The sequence below is a fragment of the Amphiura filiformis genome, chromosome 12, assembly GCF_039555335.1.
Source record: "Amphiura filiformis chromosome 12, Afil_fr2py, whole genome shotgun sequence".
Taxonomy (NCBI): domain Eukaryota; kingdom Metazoa; phylum Echinodermata; class Ophiuroidea; order Amphilepidida; family Amphiuridae; genus Amphiura; species Amphiura filiformis.
The window spans coordinates 27,726,513-27,744,408 of NC_092639.1; the positions used below are offsets into that span (position 1 = coordinate 27,726,513).

Sequence of the window (17,896 nt, forward strand, 5' to 3'; positions counted from 1 at the left end):
TGCCCAAGAGTGGACAACGAAAGTGGAAAACCAAGGGCCGTAGAGACACATGGCTTATAGTCTATAAACAGTGCAAATATTCTTTAAATGAATTATGTTTGCAAGCCGAACAATTTGAGACCATTTTGCTTGAAATCAGACAATTTTTTTTTTGACCTCTGTTGAACCCAACATTTGACCTTTGACCTTTTCGGTTATAACTCAAGAACCGTACATCACGATATGGCGCCGGCAAACTATATTTTTTCTGAATCCTTATGACTAGACTAGAGGAATAATTTGGTATAGTGTTTAAAATGATTGGAGCGATTTTGAAATTTGACCCCTGTATGACCTTTTCCCGACAAAAATTACCTTTCCACCAAGTATATTTTAGTATACTTTTTGTATGCTGTTCAGAGGACATCTCTGACATTCATAGCAGTGAAAAAAATTCTGTTGCAATTAGTGGTGAGTCAAAACTAGCCCTACCACAGGGCCTTTTTTTATTACACATATTATACACCATGCTAAAACCCAGTGACAGCTAGACTCGCTTGCCAGTCCATGATACGCCGTACCTATGTATATTGAGGACTGGCTTACGCCATTTTGGATATCAATGGGAAATACACACTTAACGATTTGCGCCGGTTAGAAACTTGAAAAAAAATCTTTAAAATTTCATCAATGTATATAAAAGTGGTACCAACCGTATTGTGCTTGCTAATTTAAGACTCGGTTGAAACAAAATTAAGGATCGAAAGCATTTTAGTGTCCAAAAAGGCAACATTATCGTCAAAGTTCTGCCGAAATCGGCACCCTTGCGAAGGGTTCAGAATTCGAATCGGGAACGAAAATATCCGATCTTTGCGATCAAAAACACAAAATTACAACTTTGAACATACTATTGGCAAAAGACATTATTACCAAACAATACAGAATAGAAAATTTGACATCATTTTCTAAAAAAAAAGAAAAATTTGCTCACTAGACATCGAAAAAGTACACAATCCAATTCCCGTTCAAACGCGTGGGAAACTGAAAGTGCGATAATCGTGACTAGTGACAGCTCACAACCCACTAAACCGCTGTCCCCGTTCTGGGGAATTAGCAGTCACTGGCAGCAGCTCTCTGGAGATAGCCAGGTTTTATGATACTCTATAGCATGGTTTTGGATCACCACAGTCAAAAGGCCCTATACTAGTAGGGCTAAGTCAAAACCCACTTTGACTGGACTAACATAGCGCCGCGCCCTGATGCCTACTACACCACGTGTGGAAAAATCAAAACTGAGTTTGGTGTTTTTTTAATCGGAAAAAAATATCCCCGGGAAAATATCACCTGTTCGTATTATTAAAAGAAATATAAAGATTAGACGATCTTATCATATGATTTTGGTCATGGAGATAAATTCATGGAGTTTCTGCATTTAGGATATTCTCTATTCAACTTCCCTTCGTGATTTTCCAGTAACCAAGCATGCCATGCCAAGTGTAGCATGATCGCATGTACTTATCTTTTGAGGCGCATGAGGGCATTACGTGTGTGAGAGATATTGAGATTAAACTTGAACTTTGACAACAAACTAGTTGAACATCACACGGTGAGCGAAATCGTGGCGTGATCGTAAGGGACACACCATTAGACTTCAAGGGGGGGGGGGGGTAGGAAGTTTTGAAGAAAAAAACTTCCCACACTACATAAGCAAAAAAAACAATAATAATTCCCCACCAACACTAAAAAAAACGACAAAAAAAAACCTTTCCCCACCTAACTGTGTATAAATTTTGCCCCGACCCCAACTTCCTAACCCCCTCTCTTGAAGTCTAATGGCGCGTCCCTAATATATGAGTGACTAAACTTTTCAAACTTTTGTGTTTGATCATAACAAATATCCGGTGACTTGCAAGTTCGCAAGAAAAGCTATGATAGTTGACTATAAAAAAGACGAACTTCAAGGATAGCTAAGCAGAACTTATAGCGCTCTTCATCACCATTGTCATCAACATGGATGTCAAGCACGTTCAAATGGAACATGTGGAATGGCATATACCAAATAACTATGCGTTTGAAGACAACTTTGATTTGGAAGGTTGGATGGCATGGTTAGATAAAAACTGGGCCATCTATAGCCTCCCTATAACTTTCATCTATGTCATCTTGGTGCTTATAGGGCGCTCTTACATGTCCTCACGGAAAGCGTATTCGCTCAGAGGACCTCTCGTTGCCTGGAATATCGTTGCGGCGTTATTTAGCATCTTCGCGACATACCGCGATTATCCCGTACAATGGACTATCTTCAGACGTGACGGATTGTATAATAGCGTCTGTAACATTAAGTACTTTGACAATAAATACCGAATCATCTGGGCCTTGATCTTCAGCTTCTCAAAGGTCCCCGAGTTAGTGGACACGCTCTTCATTGTACTCCGTAAACAGCGGCTGACGTTTTTACACTTTTACCATCATGCAGCTGTAGTCTCGTTCTCAATTTTTGAATTTACTGGTAGAACGCAGATGGCTAGATGGTTCACTATGATGAACTTCGCCGTTCATTCGTTGATGTACTCCTATTACGCCATTCGGGCTGCTGGTTATAGATTACCTAAGCCTATAGCCATGTCTGTGACATTGGCGCAAATTGTCCAGATGATGTTGGGAACATTCTTTGTCTTCTACGCTCTGGCGATGAAGATGTCAGGAGTACCATGTGACCTCACTCCAGGTAGACTTGCCTATGGACTAATTATGTACTCAACGTTTGCCATTCTGTTCATCAATTTCTTTATACAGTCTTACATGAGACCGCAAAAACAGAAAGCGAAGTAGGAATATGATCTGATAAACATTAATAGTTATTCATAAAAAGATTTACAAATTGGTAAATTGGAAGGTCAAAATTAGAGACTGGTGACTATTTTGCGCAGAACTCACTCGGAAGCCATTTCTGTTATTTTATCAATCAACCTTCTTCTAGTCAGTATTGTAAAACACTGAGGATACATGGTGTCATGCATGCATGCATGATCAAATTGTTGCGTATTTCAATGAACTTTGACACCAACTATTCTCCAATAATTATATTTACTTTTGTGTTTATTTAATGTAAACGTGACAAATAAAGAACAAATCTTATTGTATTATGGTCTGATTACCCACTCCGATATCATTTTGTGCCGGCTTGCCATGCCTGATCAGCCGACATCGCAAGGTCGATATAGTAGTCCTACAGTTGTTCACGTGTTCAGAAAACTTGTTCAAACACAACTGACAGGACCAAAGGTCATCCGAGGATCCCATGCACAACGTTACACCACGATGCAATACGATCGTTCGATTTGATGACGTAGTGCGCCAGGACGCAGCCCATTGGTTAATAATAATCACGTTATCCTTCAGAAACTTGCACGACGAAAAAACTTATTATGACTGGATTGCTATCGGAAAATCATTGAACTTTCATGTTTATTAATTTGGTTAAAAAAACTTTTATACTATGATCGTGATGATATTGACGCGTTGACTTGTTTGATGTAGCTAAGGACAGCCAAGGACATCGGTTTCGACCGGTTTCGAAATTTATTTATTTTTCGTCTGGATTTTTCATCTGCACGGTGATGTGCTCAGAAAATTAACCTTCCAGCAGAAGGCGCAAGGGAACATTATTCTTTCTGCATCATTCAATGCTTGACATCATAAACCATTTTGGTTTCTCCTACGCTGACAATTCTTGATCTATGATATTTTGACGATTGCCGCCAAATATTGAATCAACTATGGCAGACTGGCAGATGCGAAACTACGATTTTGAAGAGAACTTCAATGTCGATTCCTGGGTAAAATGGGCAGACAACAATTGGACTGGTTTTACTTTTCCAATAGTTTTCTTGTACGTTATTCTCGTATCTATCGGACGTAGTTGGATGTCACCTTTGGGCGGTTTCAAGCTTCGAAGACCACTTCTTGCCTGGAATATTCTGCTCGCCGTGTTCAGCATCATCGGCACCTTACGCGATGCTCCTGTTATGATCAACATCGTTGCTCGTGATGGGTTACACGCGAGCATCTGCGACAGTAAGTACTTTGATGCCAAATACCGTTCCATCTGGATATTGCTTTTTGTGGTATCCAAAATTCCCGAGTTAGTGGACACACTTTTCATCATCTTAAGAAAGCAGAATCTGATCTTCCTTCACTGGTACCATCACGCATCCGTAGTGATCTTCAGCTTCTACATGTTCAGTGGTAGAACTCCCGTATCGCGATGGTTTGTCACAATGAACTTCATCGTTCACTCTATTATGTACTCTTACTATGCCTTTCGCGCTGCAGGATACAAACCACCAACTTTGATACCTATGTGTATCACCACTTTGCAGATATTGCAGATGATAATGGGCACGTATTTTGTGACGTATGCGTTTAGGGTTAAATGGAATGGAGGTGCGTGTGACATTACTGATGGTAGAGTAGCTTTTGGTATGATGATGTATGTATCTTTTGGTATACTCTTTGCATATTTCTTTTATGCAAATTATCTGATACCTCGACCATCAAAGTACGACGGTAAAACCAAATGAAAACACTTGACATGATTATTTTTATATATACAATCAAAATGTCTTACATCTCTCACGAACTCTATGGCATGATGGATCTGAAGCTCACTGCACTTCTGGCGCAATGAGATGAAACTTGTAAAGCTAGCTCTGGGCGGAACAGACACTATTTTAAACACTACAATGTAATATAATTTGGGGCCGAACAGACACTACTGTTTATCATAATATTAAATGTGCTATTTTGAAACATTCACGGTACAACAGAGAATTCTTCACCGACTCACCTTCTGTACTGTTCTTGCGAGTTTATAGTAAGACAAGATCACCCGGTCAAAAATAAAAATTCCTTTAAAAAGGAACAGGGCGAACAAATGAGGAAGTGTCAAGATAAAGGTGTAGTTATTTTATTGTTTGAACTGTTTCTATAATTCGCATCGATCATTATCGAACCGGGTATCGAACCCCAACGGTTTTAGCTTGTATTTATATTATTTATTAACATAGGCCTATTTGTTTGTGATATTTCAAGCGTTTTAAAATTTCAAAATAATCCCATTCAATTACACGGTTGACGGTGGAAATTTACTGAATTTAGAGAATGCACTGCGACCACCACCTGAGACTTATCAAAATAATATTATTAACTAATCCCATAACTGTTCAAATAACAGCCCTCACTTAACAGACATTAAGTCTCAATTGACAGGGTACGTAAGTGCTAAAGTAAATATATTTTCTCTTTATCGCCTGCCTAAGTTTCCCCATTTAAGGGATGGGGTATGAACGTTTGGACAGTATTATTGTGGGACATTAGAGCACATCAGACATGTTGAATTGCATTCTGAATACGCAGAATGTCCTTTTGATATAAAATAATTTTGATTTTTTGAAATTCGCAAATGATGATTTTTACTTAAAGTGTATGTAGGTGGGATGAAAAAGCCGACGATCAATTGAAAATTTTGACCTTTCGTATTGAAGATATTGAGTCCATATTTTCAATATGAAAGGTCAAAATTTTTCAATTGAACGGCTTTTCCTCCCAGCTACATACACTTTAAGAATATATGTCATTAGATTTATAAAATTTACTTCGAGGACTGTTATATATCAAAAATATGAAAAATATCAAATTTTAATAATTTGTCATAAAATTTGTAGGCCTATTAGATCGTGATTTTCAAAAAATGAAAATTATTTGATATCAGAAAGACATTCTTCGTATTAGGAATGCAATTCCATATGTCTGATGTGCTCTCATGTCCCACGAAAAATACTATCGAATCGCCCATTCCCGGACCCTTAAGTACTCTCTCTAATTTACTCAAGGTTGTGTTTGTATACTGAATTCAGTTATATAAACACAGCCTTGTGAAAAGGTCATGTTGACATAAATTAATTGACTGTGTGGTTAAACATGTTAAAGTATCGTTAACAGATTCTATACGCTAGATAGCAGAACAACAAGCACATACAGGCAAGTATTTTGCCAGTATCAATAAAACTATAATGAGGCTATTAATGTAGCCCAACTGTACGTACAATCTGGCAATACCGCTAAATCTTAAAGAAATGAAAAATATCTGTTGCAATTTTCGGATTTGCATAAAAGTAATTCTAGTTCATCCAAGTTGTAAAACAATTATTTCTTTTAATACAAACACATTCCTTGGTAAGACAACTTTATAGCACTGTTTGAATATCAACATGAAGTAGTAATGACAAATTTAAATGTACACTATCGCCTCTGTAGTTTCCTGATTACATAGACAGCACGATTATTTTATTTTTTATTCTGCAACGCTGTGAGGAAATAAGTATGCCAAAACCCATCGCAATAAGGACGAATAATGCTTTGCATTTTTCGCCCAAAAAGGCATCAATATGAGTTTCGTTGGGAAATTGAGACTATCACCTATAGGAGTTTAGTGCTCGTTGACCTATTTCATCTGTGTAATCATGGGAAATAAACCCAATAAACATAATGCGCAAAACCTATATTTGTTATGTAGATGAACAATTTGATACATTATTATATGTTTTGATGAATCCAAGTGTGTAAAAATATTGGATCCAAAACAATTGGATGCTTTACGCCCAATATTTATTGGTCGAGCTTTGAGTTTTAAAATATTGGACTCGACTACAACTCGTCCAATATTTTAAAACTCATAGCTCGACCAATAAATAAGGGCTCAATCGATCCAATTTTATATCAAAATCGGAGCAATGTTTGAAATTTGACCCATACGATGGTCAAAACTTTTTTTTTTTTATGCCTTTTTGGTCCAAAAATGTCAAAATTTCGCCCGTCCAAAAATGTCAAAATTTAGAAAAAAAAGGTCCACTTTTTAAAAATCAGCATCCCAATAAATCTTGCCTACGGGCCTGAAAACTTTACCTTACCGCCTTGGTAGAAGTAAATACATTGGCGGTTCTCGGCTGGGTTTACCTGGCTGATGGTGCAAGTTTCATGCCCATCCGACAGTTTTTACTAATTTGACCTCAGATGTCCCCTGGAGATCCTAAAAAGACTTTCCAAAATGTTGACTGTACTACTAAGTTTCAAGGCCATACGATAGTTTTTAGTAATTTGACCTCAGCTGACCCCTGGATAATAGTTGACTGTACCCACCAAGTTTCATGCCCATACGACAGTTTTGAGTAATTTGACCTCAGATGACCCTGGGTGACTACGGATAACCCTGAAATGACCTTCCAAAAATTTGGCTCTAAATGTTTACTACCCACCAAGTTTCATGCCCATACGACAGTTTTTAGTAATTAGAACTCAGATGACCCTGGGTGACCTCGGATGGCCCCGAGATGACCTTCCAAAAATTTGACTCTAAATGTTGACTCTACCCACCAAGTTTCATGCCCATACAGGTTTTTAGTAATTTGACCTCAGATGATCCCTGGGTGCCCTCGGATGACCCAAAAATGACCTTCCAAAATGTTGGCTCTAAATGTTCGCTGTACCCACCAAGTTTCATGCCCATACAACATTTTTTTAGTAATTTGACCCCTGGGTGACCTCGGATGACGCCGAAATGACCTTCCAAAAATTTGACACTAAATGTTGACTGTACCCCCCAAGTTTCATGCCCATACATTTTTTAGTACTTTGACCCCTGGATGACCTCGGATACCCTGAAATTACCTTCCTAAAATTTGACTCTAAATGTTGGCTGTACCCACCAAGTTTCAAAATCGAAGCAATGTTTGACCCATATGGTGGTCAAAACTTTACCCTACTGTTTACTAAATGCATTTGGCGGTTCTCGGCTGGGCCGTTTACCTGGCTGATGGATGGTGCAAGTTTCATGCCCATCCGACAGTGTATACTAATTTGACCCCAGATGTCCCCTGGAGACCCTAAAAAGACCTTCCAAAAATGTTGACTGTACCCACCAAGTTTCATGCCCATACGACAGTTTTGAGTAATTTGACCTCAAGACCCCCATGGGTGACCTCGGATGACCTTGAAATGACCTTCCAAAAATTTGGCCATAAATGATGACTTACCCACCCAGTTTTGACCACCATATGGCCCATACCACAGTTTTTAGTAATTTGACCTCGGATGGGTGACCTCGGATGACCCCAAAAAGACCTAAAATTTGACTCTTAATGTACCCATCAAGCTTCATGCCCATACGAGTTTTTAGTAATTTGACCTCAGATGACCTTCCAATAATCGGGTCGAGATTACCTCTAGCCCGCTACTCCCCACCAAGTTACGTCACTGTACCCCATACGGATCTGCAATTGTCTGTTCACAAGGCATTTTGCTTGATACACATAAAAATATGCATAAATTAGTATCTTTGTGCTACCCCATACCAAGTTTCATCATCATAGCCTTTATGGTTCTCAAGATAACGTGTTCATAATACAAGCTTTTCCGAGCACACCCCTGACCCCCCCCCCCACGCCATAGTGATTACTATTAAAGTCTCGCCCTGAAAACATAGTTCAGGCGAGACAAAAAATAGGATCAACTATACTTTTCCCGAATCCTTATAGCCTGTTGTATACATTGGTGTAGTGCACTTTAACACTTCAAAATTTGACCCATGTGATATTTGGTGCCCTTTTATTGGGTTCTATATAGGCCCCAAGTTTTGGGGTCTATCCTGAAATTCATCAGTGGCCCAAAGAATATCCAGGAAGAATCTACGTGCCCAGTCCTGTGATTTTGTCACCTCTGCTGTGCCCCTTGCCCATTTCACCATGTTTCTAGCCCTCCTGACTTAAGGTAAGTACTTTTAGTGAGTAAATACTTTTAGTTTCACAAGTATGGCAAGAGATTTTGTTTGAAAATTTTCTGTCAATGAATGTGTTTATCTAAAGACTTCATGAAATGTATAAATACAACACAATATTAAAATATTGTTATAGTTCTGAAGCTATAGACGTATTTGCAACGACTGCGTTACTTTTTGTTAAGTCTTTATCCGGCAAAGTATTAATACTCAAGTGGGCCCAACACACTGTGTGAAAGTCAACCGTGCCAGAATAGTAAATATTTTGCCTTTTCTAAATTTCTATTAAGCTTTATCAAATGGTTGGATAAAATTTTACCACACAATAGCTGCCCTATGAACAACCCTTTTGCAGCGACTGTCTTTTGAGGAGAGCGAGAGCAATACTGCTCTTGTTAAATCTGATATTGATTTTTACCTCTCCTTAGTTGACCATTCTCTCCTTACATTCTATTGTAAATGCTCTAAACAGCTCTCCTTGAAGGCTCCAGAAGAGCTATTTAATGCTCTCCTGCCAATTCCAAAGAACAGTCCCTGCTTTTGTCAGGTAAATAATATAATTAATGTTACCCAACTAAAGAGGGAGTGATATTGGTTGGATAGTTTTACCTAACCGTTCTACGAGGGTCATTCAAAAAGTTCTACCTCCATTATCTTACGTGTCAGGCAAGATGAACAATTTGTTAATAATAGTGTATGTAATTGGTGCAATATATTGCCATAATTGCTCAGAATGTGGTAAAAGCACCAAACTTGGCACAGTTGTTCTTTGGGCTCTACTGATCATTTCTAGGGTAGTGCCAAAAATAGCAAAGTGTTACTTAGCAACCGTTGCTAGGGTAGGGAATTACCTTAGTAACCAGCTAATTGGACCTTTTCAGTCCCTTTTAAACGATTTAGATCGGTTGATAATAATGTTTCAGGACATCAGAACTATCAGCAGACTATTCTAAGGTCATTAAAAATCTAAAGAAGCCCTAGCAACAGTTGCTAGGCAACAAATTACCTAGCAACAATTGTTTAAAGTTATATTAGTCTACATTATTATATTATAGGTATATTAGTCGACTGCACATCCCAAAGACATCCAAAACAATTGGTGATCAGGCCTTCTATGTCGCTGGTCCACGCACCTGGAACACACTGCCCATATCCATCCGGGAAGCACCAACCACCAACACTTTCAAAACATTGTTAAAATCATATTTGTATCCTTATTAATTGTTTTTTGCATTGCTTATTTTTGTTTCATCTTGCTTGTTTGAGGTTCGCTCTTTTTGTTATGCGCCTAGATCTTATTGAATAGGCGCCTTATAAATCTCATTTGTATGTATGTATGTATGTATGTATTATAAGGCAAATCTATGTAACTGGCTAGGAACTATATATACTATTGAGCAAAATAATATAACTTTCAGCCAGTTAGCTGGTTAGTTGGAATAATAGTGTGAAATTTACTATATTCATATTACATATTCTGCTGATACTTGAAGGCATCAGCACATTCAAAGTTAGTATCCAGTCATTTTCAAGTTCATATGACCTTAAGACTGTTTATGGACCTTGCCACAGTTAGGCATTGTCACAATCGCCCTTGCATGTGCAATATACAGTGCATTTTAAGAGTGCCCTTACACATTTACAGTCTCTACATCTGCTCCTACATGCACACTTCAGCAACTCTGGTCAAGACACTCCAGTATCTGGCAAATGTGTCCACTACAACCCCGGTCAGCAGGCGATGGCATTTGACGATATGGTACCGTAATACTAGCCCAGATATGTCCACCTTGCAAGACTGCTCTTCTGATATGTTGCTGTATAGCAGCCCTGGTGGGAGGAAGAGATGACATCTGATGGCCTTTGTGTGTGAACAGCAAAGAGAAGCTTTCGAACTTTCATTGATAGAGGTGCATATTGCTGTCCTGTCATAGTGAAGTATAGTGAAATACTACAATGAAGCTCCTGTCTCTTCAGATATTTGCTCAATGCAAAGTTCTGCTCTTCCTAGCTGTGGCAGAGCAGCTACTGCAAGCACAACTATGTAAGTATCTACTGTTCGAACGAGGGTCCTTTGAAAGCCCAGCATGATGGCATCTGCAACGGTACCATGATTCTGGAATCTGCTTCCTCATGGGTGCAAGGAGCTAAGTTGGTCATGTCTCGAGAAAGGGGTCGAGCAGAGTGCAGTGTCGCCATTGGTAACAACGAGAGACTTTTCTGCAGTTGCACTTGTGATAAGTTCACTGTTAAAGAGTTTGAACAACTCTGTCTTGTTCTCGTTCAAGCGGATGAACGGTTTCCAGTTCCTTGGTACGGGACTAGACAACTCCACACATCTTCCTTGAGTTGGTCCTGTTCTACGCTTTTCTCTGGTTTGTGATTTTAGACTGTTACCGAAGTACTGCTTCCACACAATGTCTACTCTTTGAGCCTGATTTTGTTCCCTCTGGATGTAAGGAACAAACACCTTAGCAGTGTAGTCACCAAATACCTTGCATCTGACAGGTTTCTGAATGCTGACGAGTACCGCACCGTCCATTATGCTCACATCAGTTCTTGGCCTTGCATTATATGTAGTTTCCACGTGTTGCTCAAGACAATGCATAAGGTGAGACTTCTGCAACGGCAAACGATGCTGCCCATAAGAAGATAGAGATGATGGAAATGGGTGGTTCTCGTGGCCGAAAAAGTTGTCCAGGTCACCATCTCTTGTCTGGCATGCAATATACTGCCTTGAGAAGAGAGAAGATTCACTTTGGAGAAGGTTGACCTTTGAACCTGCCTTATTAGAGCGTTGTGCTTGCTTATATCACCTTGTATCTGGTGATGGGAGCTGTTATTGGCTTGTTATTTGTCTCAAAACGCTCCTCCACATAGCTTGCATACTGCTCTTGTATGGATGTGAGTCACTCAATTGATTCCTTATCCATTATGTCCCTTTAGTGTAGTCTGAGAATGTCTGAACTCTCCTCCTCAAATGGCTTTCCCATGTCATCGATTACATCCACCAGTGAAGTAAGATGTTAGCTCATGGTGGTTTGTTTGACTGGCATTCTCTCTCTTTGCTACAATGGATGCTTCAAACTCAGAAATGATGCGAATGAGTTCTGGCCCAGCTACAGCCCATCGCAAAAGAGCGGCTCCATCCTTTATTATTCCACCTTCATCTTTCATCACTCCATTATTTTGCTGATGGCCATGGTCAAGGAGAATTTTCTCTGAGACTTGGCCAGGACGAACTTGCCATTCCGGAATAAAATCAGGATGGATTGCATCGAGGATACACATATCTCTTACATGAAAAGACATCCATCGGGCATAGCGTGTGTGGTTTAGACTGAAGAACCAAGGTGTCCGCTTGGTTAGTGTGTGTACGTACAGATCAAAGTCTCCTATCCGTAAAGAACACACAAATGCCAACATTAGCAGCTGCAACTCAAGTGCTGTGTACCAGTATAGGAACTGAGGATGCTTATCCCTCCGTCGTGCACACCAGCAGCTGAAACTGTCGGGGGGACCTTAGGGAGGTCATCCAAAAACACATCGTATGCTTTCCTCATGAGGATATGTAATGCACAAGCAGTATTAAACCTGATGGGCATGTCGGGCACGGGTGACATGGGAGGCTTTCAGGAACGATTCAGCAATTCCTGGAGTTGCAATTTCTGCCTCTTGAAGAGCTTCCACCCAACCACTACCTTCCAACCAGTAGCCAAAGTCTTTGTTGGCGGTCATCTCTGTATGCAGCCCCCAAAAAAGCAGTACAAACTTGTCTTCGCCATACAGATTGTCCATGGACCATTGTAGCTGCTTCATTTTGGCAAAGAGAGATTGGTCAACTGTTATCACTGGAGTCTGACCAGGGTTGGTATATTGCACAGCGGCGTAAATTATGTCAAAGCAGTAACGCAACATTGAAGGAGAACTTACTTCTTCAGCAAAGAGGGGCAGCATTGCATTTATAGAAGGCAAGATATTTGGTTCTAGTAGATGGCTGGCATGATATGCTGCCTAAGATATGTTGGACTCAGTGGATATTACTTAGATTCTCGCAGGATGAGGTCATGTTACCAGCTCTTGAAGGTAGACCTGCAGGCTTTATTTCACTATAAGAAAGAGGCAAGTCCTTCAAGTCCTTCACCTTTCTCTGCCCTTCTGAGGTGTAATATGATGGCTACAGATGCTAGTATCACAATATAAATGGAGATACATAATATACACATTAAAAACAATCGGAGACCATACTGTTGCACTGGTTGCTAGGGAAATATGTTAATTTGTAATGGTTGCTAGGGAAAATAGTGTCTAGTAACTGTAAAAACCTATTAAAAGTGATCCAAATGCATGTAAACATGCAGATTGATATGTTAGGCATAAGAATACAGGAGTATCTGCCATATAATATGGTCTCTGACCACCGTATATGCTGGTTTCTATGCAAAATATGTTGCCTAGCAACCGTTGCTAAGGAACACAGAATTCAAATTGGCACTACCCCTGAAAATGTTTGTAATGTTGTTACGAGTACTTGTGCCAAGTTTCATGCTTTTACCACATTCTGAGCAATTTTTACACCAATTACATACACTATAACCTTGTACATACTTACAAAATACAAAAAATGTGCATAAAACTTATTTGAATTTAACTTATGATCCAATTAATACGACTTGAACCAAGTGCATTAGTGCTCACCTAATCGAAGTCAACAACCTATGGAAAAGGGTCAACATGAAGGCTAGCTATCCTTAACATGTATCGGTTTTGTTGTGCAAAAAACATGATACCCAGTAAAACTGTACTACCTGCAAGCATTATATATTGATTAAATTATTTGAACAAAAATAAAGCAATACAATCATTTTCAGAAATTAATCTCTAATGATTTCCACACAGATGTGGCCTACCATTTTAATCAAAATAAGCCTTCTTTTCAGACCGTTTCCGATATACCAAATCTGTATTCGCTTTAACCAACACATCTTAACAACCAAAAATCACATTTTAATCAAATAACTTACTTTGCAGCCAAGATTTTAGAGTATAATCATAAGCAATTTCAACTTCCTGGTCCTTAAGATAACAGAAATATGACGGTGGAGGTAGAACTTTTTGAATGACCCTCGTATTAAACAATGTACCAACACGGTTGTTCGATGTATATAGAATTGACTTCATTATTAAGAAAATGCAAAATATAGATGGCGCCATTTATCATAAATCAAATTTGCAAAGGGTAGGTAATCAATACTGCCATTTAAACAGATGTAATAGGTGAAACAAGCAACAAAGATATTTTATAAACATATTTCATCAAAAAAATAAAAGGAATTATTTTTATTAAAAGCCTGAAAGAGTAATTTGCAGTATCTAAATAGCGCCAATCAATCTTGTCATAAATAGATACATTTTATATCCGAAAAAGCTTTAAAAATGCTGTGAAAGTGAATAATGTTGTAAATAAGGGGGAAATTAAAGTTGAAAATGACTCAAAAGCATCTGTATACGAGGGGGTATCCAAAAGTTTTTGACATCACCCAGAAGTGAAAGAGCTATACCGATGAAATTTTGTCAGTGTAATCACTGGTCCTTATGTACATTATGGTCCAAAAATGGTCTCATAAGTATGTTCACTTTTTTTTTTACAGGTGGCGCTAGATGGGCAGTAGGCGCACAACCTGCAAGTTGGTGAAAATTGAGGCACGCAGCGTGATTAAGTTCCTGCATTTGTAGGGTTAGGCCTACAATGCTCAGAAAATCTATGATGAAATGAAAGCAATCTACGGTGATGATTGCCCATCTTATGGCACTATTGCTTTTTGAAAAAGGAATTTCCAAACTGGCCACATGTCCCTCACAGATGAGCCAAGAAGTGGACGTCCATCACTTACGGATGATGCAGCCACAGTGAAAAAACTCCAGGAAGTGGAGGATCTTATCATGAAAAGGTTATGCACCTACTTCCCATCTAGCGCCACCTGTGAAGAAAGTAAACATACTTATGAGACCATTTTTGGACCATAATGTACATAAGGACCAGTGATTACACTGACAAAATTTCATCGGTATAGCTCTTTCACTTCTGGGTGATGTCAACAACTTTTGGATACCCCCTCGTACATTAGTATGCAGCCTAAACATTGCGTTGTACATGTCTTGTTTGAAAAACTAATAAATGATCCCATCAAACAACCGTGCCAAAGTGAATGTAGTTAGAACATTCCTAATACAAATTTACCAAATCTGGTCAAGAAATAAGAACATGAAAATGACATTTATCTTCTATAATTTTGCTTTTTATTTCAGACAAATCACATAATAATTGTGATTGTTTTTTTCACATACAAATGATAGGACCAGCACAGGAGAATCAAGAAACTGAAAAATAACATTCTTTTGTATTTTAGAAAACAAAATGGCACAAGAACACACTTCAAGGGTTGTACACATCACACACATTCATACATTAGAGGACAATTGAAGATGGCATTTTGAAACATAATTTAGACATTTTTCATCATTTATGGCAGCATCTTTTAAATATCAAGTTGTAAAGCTGCAGGGGCGGATCCAGGAATTTTCAATAAGGGGCACCATAGGCTTTTGTAGGCGCCGAGCCCCTGGGCTGAGCAGCGGCTCGGCGCCCACACAAAGTTAGGCACCGCTCTGCAAAAATTAGGCCCCCCCCCCCACTCCCCCTGTAGCCCATGAGCCACTCGCATATTAAAGTTGTAAGCATGCATGTGAACAAAAACAATGATTATGGTAGTTTATTAGCATATGCTAATTTCATAAAAAGGGGAGTTTTTTCAAGACCATGCTCTTTTAGGTTTCAAAATTACCTAATCTCAGATGGGCTATATGCTATGTATCTATAAATTATCATTGTATGCAGCTATGTCAATTTTTCTGACCATTTTTATTAGAAAATTTGAAAACATGAATCGGAAAGAAAATATTTAAAACAAGTCCTTGCTTGAAAGGTATTTTTGTGTAAAATGTACATGGGTAACATGTACCATTTTTAGGGATTATTTTTGCAAGTTAATTCACATGGATGCTTACATTTACACACGAGTGCCCCCAGGGTCCATAGCATATTGAATATATCTTTTTTTAGAAATGCTACATTTTCTGAAGTTGTTATATTATAAAATGATTACTGAAGCGTACATGTTGGCTTATACATTGAGGACGCCTAGGTTGAAAATGAGTATTTGCCAGCTGTATAATGTACTGCCTAGCCTACCACTTGCTGGTAAGGGACCGTTCACAAACACTTGTAAGGGGGGCCTGATGCAAAAAAATTTCATTGCAAAAAATTTTCGGGGCCCCATTTACAAACCTGAAAAATTTCAGGGCCCCCTTTTTGACATGAAAATTATGGGTCAACCCCATAGAAAAGCATATAAACTCAATTTTCCCAGGAAAATTTGTGGTCATTTTTTTCAGCCCCCCCCCCCTTAGGAGGGTCAAAAAAAATTCAGGGCCCCCTTTTTGCATCAGGCCCCCCCAACAAGTGTTTGTGAACAGTCCCTAATGCTATTTGAAATTTGAGTCATAAGGCCAAATAAAATTAATGTTTTGGTCCTGGGGTTTTGGTCCCATCATGAATTGATGACCTGGAGGAAGGTTTTATTTATTTATTTTTTTTCAATGTAAAATTAGCATCGTTAGTTGCTTTCGGTCTTTTCATACAGCGCTTGAGAAAATGAGGCGGCCTTTTCTTTCTTTTCAGATGTGAGATTGTGAAGGATAAACTCTCACTCAAGAGTACCACAAAAGACTTGGAAGTGATCTGTGTTGTCTAATAAACTTATTTATATATATTTATGTTTTCTTAAAGCATTAAAAAGAAATTGAGGAGGGAGGAGACGAGAACCAAAACATTAATTTATTCAGCCTAATGGTCAACACTTACTTGCACACCAGCCAAGTTAGATATACCACTGTACCCATGCATATGTGACACGATCATGGGAAATGAGTCGGATGTTGCTAATATTGATTTTGAGATATTGGCAAAGTGTTAAAATTCTTTTGTTTTCAGCGATTGATAAATTGATGTAACTTTGCAAAGAAAAGTCGTATCAACATGGGGTTTTCAGTTTCAGAAAGCTCCAAATGTCCTCTTAAGAAACATGTGTGACACAATCAAGGGCAATGAGTTGGATATCATTAATATTGATTTTGAGATATTGGCAAAGAAAGTGTTAAAATTCTTTAGCTTTATATTGTTTTCAGCGATTGATCAAGTGACGTAACTTCGCAAAGAAAAGTTGTATCAGCATGGGGTTTTCAGTTTTTGAAACCTCTAAATGTCCTCATTAGGAACATACATAAAACTTATTTTCGACCAGGGTAGGCATGCGACTCATTCCCCTTGATCATGTCACATATGTAAAACTTATTTTCGACCAGGGTCGACATGCGACTCATTCCCCTTGATCATGTCACATATTATCCCTACCAGTAAATGTCTTGTAAATGCTTTGTCAACAACTTGTCGATGTCGGATCTTGAGATTTAACTATTGCCAACAACCGTAAATTTAAATTAAAACTATTAGATTGCATACAACAGGCTAAGATTATGTAAAAAAAGATTGTTTCCTGTACTTTGTTTTTGCTAAAATATAAATCTTTTTTGACTTATAACAAAGAGATGTATTATAATATAGAGAGTGGTGCAGCATTAATTTTCCTTTTGCCCCAGAGTATACTCAATATGCTTTGAACCACCTTACTTTCACTGTCACCTAGTTGCATAATATCAATGAAAAATATTTATTATCCATATATTGATATTGCAAAATATTCCAATAAATTTAAGTACATTCTGAAAATTATCCTGAATCATTAATTATTTCTTTTTGAAAATAAGCTGTAATACAGTTTGGAATCATTTTGTACATTTGCTCAATATTGTACCATTATTTAAATAAGTACCAAAGCGCCCTCTAACAAATTCTTCTTTACTTGCATCAGTTTAAGCAAGTTTTGAGTGTACTGTTTTACATGAAATTGGATCAAAACTCAAGATTGAATCAAGTCCATACATCCTCTCCAAGCAGAAGAATTG

At 38.4% G+C, this 17,896-nt stretch overlaps 2 pseudogenes; both read left to right on the forward strand.

Annotated features, from left to right (window-relative positions):
- Nucleotides 1-1,989: 1,989 nt before the first annotated feature.
- LOC140166739 (very long chain fatty acid elongase 6 pseudogene) lies at nt 1,990-2,811 on the forward strand (annotated as a pseudogene).
- A 947-nt stretch (nt 2,812-3,758) lies between these two features.
- Nucleotides 3,759-4,562, forward strand: LOC140166740 (very long chain fatty acid elongase 6 pseudogene; annotated as a pseudogene).
- The last annotated feature ends 13,334 nt before the right edge of the window (nt 4,563-17,896 follow it).